Source organism: Tamandua tetradactyla, chromosome X (genome assembly GCF_023851605.1).
Source record: "Tamandua tetradactyla isolate mTamTet1 chromosome X, mTamTet1.pri, whole genome shotgun sequence".
Lineage (NCBI taxonomy): Eukaryota > Metazoa > Chordata > Mammalia > Pilosa > Myrmecophagidae > Tamandua > Tamandua tetradactyla.
Window position 1 is genome coordinate 14,879,999 of NC_135353.1, and position 5,857 is coordinate 14,885,855.

At 39.8% G+C, this 5,857-nt stretch overlaps 1 long non-coding RNA gene across 1 annotated transcript; it reads left to right on the top strand.

Moving 5' to 3' along the window:
• Positions 1-3,582: 3,582 nt before the first annotated feature.
• On the top strand, positions 3,583-4,389 carry LOC143670557 (uncharacterized). Its single transcript, XR_013169400.1, has 2 exons — positions 3,583-3,893; positions 4,070-4,389. It is a non-coding gene; the product is annotated as an uncharacterized LOC143670557 (long non-coding RNA).
• The last annotated feature ends 1,468 nt before the right edge of the window (positions 4,390-5,857 follow it).

Here is a 5,857-nt window from a genome sequence, read left to right on the forward strand (position 1 = left end):
CTTGCTTTGGAGATCTTTTAGGCCACTCTTGATTTCCTTTTACTTTCCCTACTTGAATGCTTAAAGAATTCTCTTTTCGTCCTTGAAATTAAATAACACCACCAGAATATGTCTCACTATGGGGCATTTTGTATCAGTTTTTTTTATGTGCAGTCTGAGATTCTGATCTGTTGACACTTTGAGACTTTTCCTCAATCTAAGAAGTTTTTATTTTTTTTTAATAATCCCTTTAAATATAGTTCCAATTGTTGGAATAACAGTTATATTTATTTTTTATTTGTGACTTCTTGGGTATTTGATATTTCTAAAGAGTGTAGTAGGTCGGTGATGATGTTGTTTTCTTCCTCAATTTTTTTCCTTGGTTTGCACTCTTCCTTTTTATTTCAACTTTCATTTTTATCACCTCTGTTGAGCTCTTATTGTAGTAAGTTACATTCTATTTAAGCAATAAAGTATTAAACTTTCTGGATAGCTTCGTTTATTTCCTTTATAATAAAATCTTTATCTGTTTTGCTTGTTATTTTTTCCCATTCCTCTTCTACACGCAGGTTTACTGATTCTTTGCATTGGTGCCTTAACATTTTTTCTGTTTTATCCTGGTCATGGTTAAATTGGACGGCTGTGACCAGTCCATCTATTTTTGTAAATGTATTTCAGATGAATTCTCCTTGACTTCCATCTCCCCTTCTTGGGGATTTGTTTTCCTTTCTAGGGAGCTGCGATTTGAAAACTGTCTTTTCTCTAGGGTACAGGAGAGAATGTGGGAGAAGGTCTCAACTGGATCTGTGTGCAGAATTGGTCACCAGACTTGGGTTTTGCTTGTCTTCTAAGGTTTTGTTAAATGTTTTGTACCTTTTCCTCTATCTTTCCAGTGAGAGTTTCCTTAGCACTTCAGATCACTTACTCTAATCATTGTCGAACATTGAGCCTTAACCTGTGTCACAATAGGAAGGAAGGTCAGATTCATTTTTCTCATTGTGCATATTTTTCTTCAGGAACCTTTTCCACCACTCTAAGCAGAAAAGGAAGGGGAGAGCATTCATCTATTTTTCTTTATTTACACAAATAACATACTGTCTTGATGACTGTACTTTTATAATAATGTCTCAAATCTAAGAAATGATAGTCATCCTATTTTCAAGGTTGTTTTGACTCTTATATACCTTTCAGATTTCCATTTGAATTATAGAATCAGCTTGTTAACTTCTACAATAAAGTCTGTTAGGATTTGGAATGGGATTGTGGGATTATGCTCCCATGTGTAATGCGATCAATAGATTGATTTGGAGAGAATTGACATGTTAATAATACTTAATGTTCCTACCTGTTTCAGATTGCTAAATCTGCCAGATGCAGTACACCAGAAATAGATTGGTTTTTACAAAGGGGGTTTATTCAATTATAAGTTACAATTCTAAGGCCATGAAAATGTCTAAACTAAGGCATCACGAAGAAAATACTTTTACTGATGAAAGGCCTGTTGTGTCCAGGGATTCTCTGTCACATGTGAAGGCACATGGTGGCGTCTGCTGGCCCTTCTCTCCTCTGTTGGTTTCAAAATGGTTCTCTCAGCAAATGTGGGCCCTTCTGGCTTTTGCTGAGGCATTTTCTTTCTTCAAACATTTGGGCTTTTCTCCAAAATGTCTCTTTATTAAAGGATTCCGGCATTACTTTGATGAGATGTTCTTGGTTCTGGTGGGTTACCCACTATCTTTTTCATTATCGATGGCTTCAAGTGTTATGTTTTCATGCACACAAACCTTTTTTCTGCTATGTTAACTCTGTTGTTACTCTCATCCAATGTATTTGTCATCCCGGACAATACAGTTTTCATCTTTATAAATTCTACATGACCCTTTTAAATCTTCCATGTATCTGTCTAACTTTTTCAACATATAGAATACAGATATACTAATTGTTTTATTATCCTTAATTATTCTAAAATTTGTGTTAATTTTGAGTTAGTTTTCATTTCTCAGAGTAGAATTAATTTACATTCTTCTTACTTTAACAGAGGTTAATTTTTTTTCAAATGATTAAGGTCTGGTTTTATGCCATTTTTGTGAATTTTTTGTCCGTGCTTTTTTCCCATTTTGCTATCACACTTTTGATCCTTTGTCCAACCATTTTTAAAGAGATTTTGCCTACTAGTGATATTGGTTTTGTAATCTGTGATTGCAAACATACTGTCTTGATGACTGTACATATGATGCAAATATGTTAACAGTTTTCTTTTAGTTTGTTTATAGTACGTTTTGTTATGCCTATTAATATGAAGTAATACAATGTATCAATGCTTCATAGGTGTGATACAACCAGTGGCCATCAGGAAGTGAGTGAGTCATAAGAAACCCAGGGAAGACATGTTAAGCTGAAAGGTTTTGCATTCAGGTGAGAACCACAAGCAGGCTGAACCTCTTATTAGATAAGGAAAATAAGGTCTGTGGCTAACACCACCAACCCTTCCCTACAACACCAAAAACCTGAGAGAAACTTTATGTAGTTAGATAAATGGCAAGGACAGGATTGGATCACAAAGTGTCTCCTCCAAGAAGTTGTAAGCTTGCTATAGCAATTCATAAGAAAATAAATGAATTTCACGTGTATCCTTCCATAAGGTAAGCACCATTGTTCCAGGATGGCACAGGAGATGGATGGATATAGGATGCTAACATGGCCAATAGTAAAATAATGTGAGAAAAGTACCTGATGGCTGAAGACTCTTGTTGAGAAGTGCTTTTCACATAAGGCACTCATACTTTTGGTTAAGCTTATCACTTCCCTGGTTGCAATCCTGTCTTGGTTTGTAGTTCTCTGTACACAAAACACACAGCACAACTTCCAGCATATGAATATCTGCCTCTCCCCACATTTACTGGTAAAATCCAAGTTTGAGTATCACATCCACTGAGAAGAACGTGACCAACAGATTTGAAACAGGACTAGGATATCCAGGAGAACAAGTTTGTTCACTGAAATCTTGGCAGTTTAAAGGCAAAGATTTCAGACTAGAGGACAGAAAATGAAGGGAAACCATATGGACATTGGTAAAGGGGATGGTTCAGGAGAGTTGCCTGGTAGTCACCTAGAAATGATGGTCTACAGTTTACGTAAGTGAAATGTGTATGAGGGATGTAGGATGATTCACATCTCCACGGAGGCTTAAATATGGGTCTATTATCTTGGAGTGATTTTAGGTAAGACATATAAAATGCTAGATGAATTTTACTAAATGTATTTACTAAATGCTAAGATGCTGAAGGTATGAGACAACAGAAGGAACCACTGAATGGTGGTAGCCCTGGCAAATGGCTTGGAAGAGATACCCTTTCTCTGACATGTGAGCCTCCTGAATTAAACTTGGAAAGATAAGGAAGGGGTTCAGGTTAGTTTGGGATACATTTTTGTGGCATATCGAAGAAACACCTCTTTTGTCCATGCAGAGCATCTTGGCCTCCCCCTCATCATTGCCCCCCCACCCCCCAGAAGTGACAGGAGTGGTGCTTTGTGATGTCTGAGCCACCCCAGGGCTACCATTGGCTAGAGGAGCACCTTGATGACCAATAAAGCCAAAGGGTGTGGCTCCCCATTGTCCAGGGGAGGGGTATATATAGGGAGGTCAGGCGCTGGGGTATACCATCGCTTGGCTTAACACAGATGAGGTGCCCGGGAAAACAGAAGATCCTAAAATAGATGCAGAACATCCAATGCCAAGCACAGAACAACTGGCTTCAAGTACATAACCAAGCTCAGAACAACTAACTCTAAGCTTGACACAAGTACCCCCAGGTGCAGAACAACTATCCCTACATACAGAACACTTATCCCCAAGCATCCAAGAAAGGAAGAAGAGGAAGATCCCTTGTTTATCCAAGTCCAGAGACAGAAGCAAGGTCATTCTCCTCCTTTTCTTCTCCTTCTACTCCTCCTTCCCCAAAGCTACCCTACCTCTGCCTGACCCAAACACCCTCCCCAGCCTGCTACTCTTCTCTTGAAGCCCTGTTCTCATCCAGTCTCCATTCTTTACCTCAAAATTAATGCCCTCTGTGCTACTGCATTTCCTCTCCAGATGCAGAGGAAGCCAAGATGGGTAAAGCCACGCCTTCAGGCCAGTTCACACCAAGAATCCCGGAAGACATCTACTGATCATTCAAGAAGGTGTAAGAGACCATTCAGACCAACCATATTTGTCTGTTACCACGAGCTGATGGAGAGAGTGCAGAAAAATAAGAGCCAGAAGCGGCTAGAGCAGAAATAAGAGACTGTGGAGAGTTCCACCACTTTACAGAGGAGACTCCAGGGAAATAATCAACCAAACCAAGACCAAGTCTTACACTCTCAGGCTATGTGCATGGTGATGTAACAAATAAAGCCAAGTTGTGAAAAGTCCCTCCTTTCAGATGTGTGTGTCTCTGTGATTTCTCTGATGGTGAGGAGGGAGGAAGGAAGGAAAAAGGCAGGTGTGTGAGGGAGGGAGGTAGGGGAGTCTTGCAGGGGGTAGGACCACCTGGTCCACAGTTAGCCTGACATTGGGGATAAAGACTGGATCAGGACTGGGCACTGAGGACAAATTTCATGCTTAATACTCAGCCCACAGACAAGGAGGGAAAGAGTGTGGGGTTTCTGCAGGTGTGTGCGTGTTCGTGCATGGGGGGGGCACAAATGGGGAGAGGTAAGTGTGTGAGGGGAGAGTCATGCAAACAATCGCCTGTTGGCCACCCATATCATGGTGGTGTTTGTTGCACCCCACCCTCTTCTGTAATGATGTTTAGTTGACCCTCAGAAGACAAAAAACCTCACTCTACCAAAAGCCACTGACAGCACAACCAAGGAATAAAATTTGCAGGCTCCAAACTCAACACTAATTAGACCACTTTATTCCTAAGAAATTTGGGGTAGAACAGTACCCTTCTGCCACCTCCATGCACTATTCAGGCAATAATGGTGAGCATTGTTATTTTAAAAAAATAACAAAACAATAAAATCCAGTCCTGTTTTTGTTATTACTTCTATAATCCAACATTTCTAAGTAATGTTCATGATTATTCTCCCTCTGAAGAAAAAATGTTCTTTTTTGGGGGATGAATGTTAGAGTAGTTTTTACATCAAGTATAGAGTCTGGTTGAGTTAATCAGAGTCTTGAGTTACTTTTTCAAGACCCTCTCCTGTTAATTCATTTACTCATTTATTACTCTTTGTAACCACTACTCAGTCCCAGTCCCCTTCTCCTCACAGCCAGCCATTCTAAAATATTTGATGGTGTTTTAGTTAGTTAAAGCTGCTGAAATGCAATATACCAGAAATGGAACAGCTTTTAAAAAGGGAATTTGTTAAGATGTGAGTTTACAGTTCTAAGGCCACAAAAATGTCCAAATCAAGGCATCCACAAGAGATTACCTTAATTCAAGAAAGACCAATGGGTCTGGAATACTTCTGTCAGCTGGGAAGGCACACGGCTGGTGTCTGCTGGGGTCTCTGGTTTCTGGATGCTTCTCTCAGCTGAAAAGGCACATGGTGATGAGGTCTGCTAGCTTTCTCCACTCATTTCTGAAGGATTCGCCGGGGGCGTTTTCCTTCTGCATCTCCAAAGATCTCTGGTTGTGTGGGCTCTGTTGGCACTTTCCAAAATGGTTCCCTTTTGAAGGGCTCCAATAAGCAACCCTACCTTGAATAGGTAGAGGCACACTTCCATGGAAACAATCTAATAAAAAAGTTACCATCCACAATTGGGTGGGTCACATCTCCATGGAAACAATAAAAAAGATCCCACCCAGCAATACTGAATGAGGATTAAGGAAAATGGCTTTTCTGTGGTACATGATAGTTTTAAACCAGCACAGATGAATATCCTTTCTTT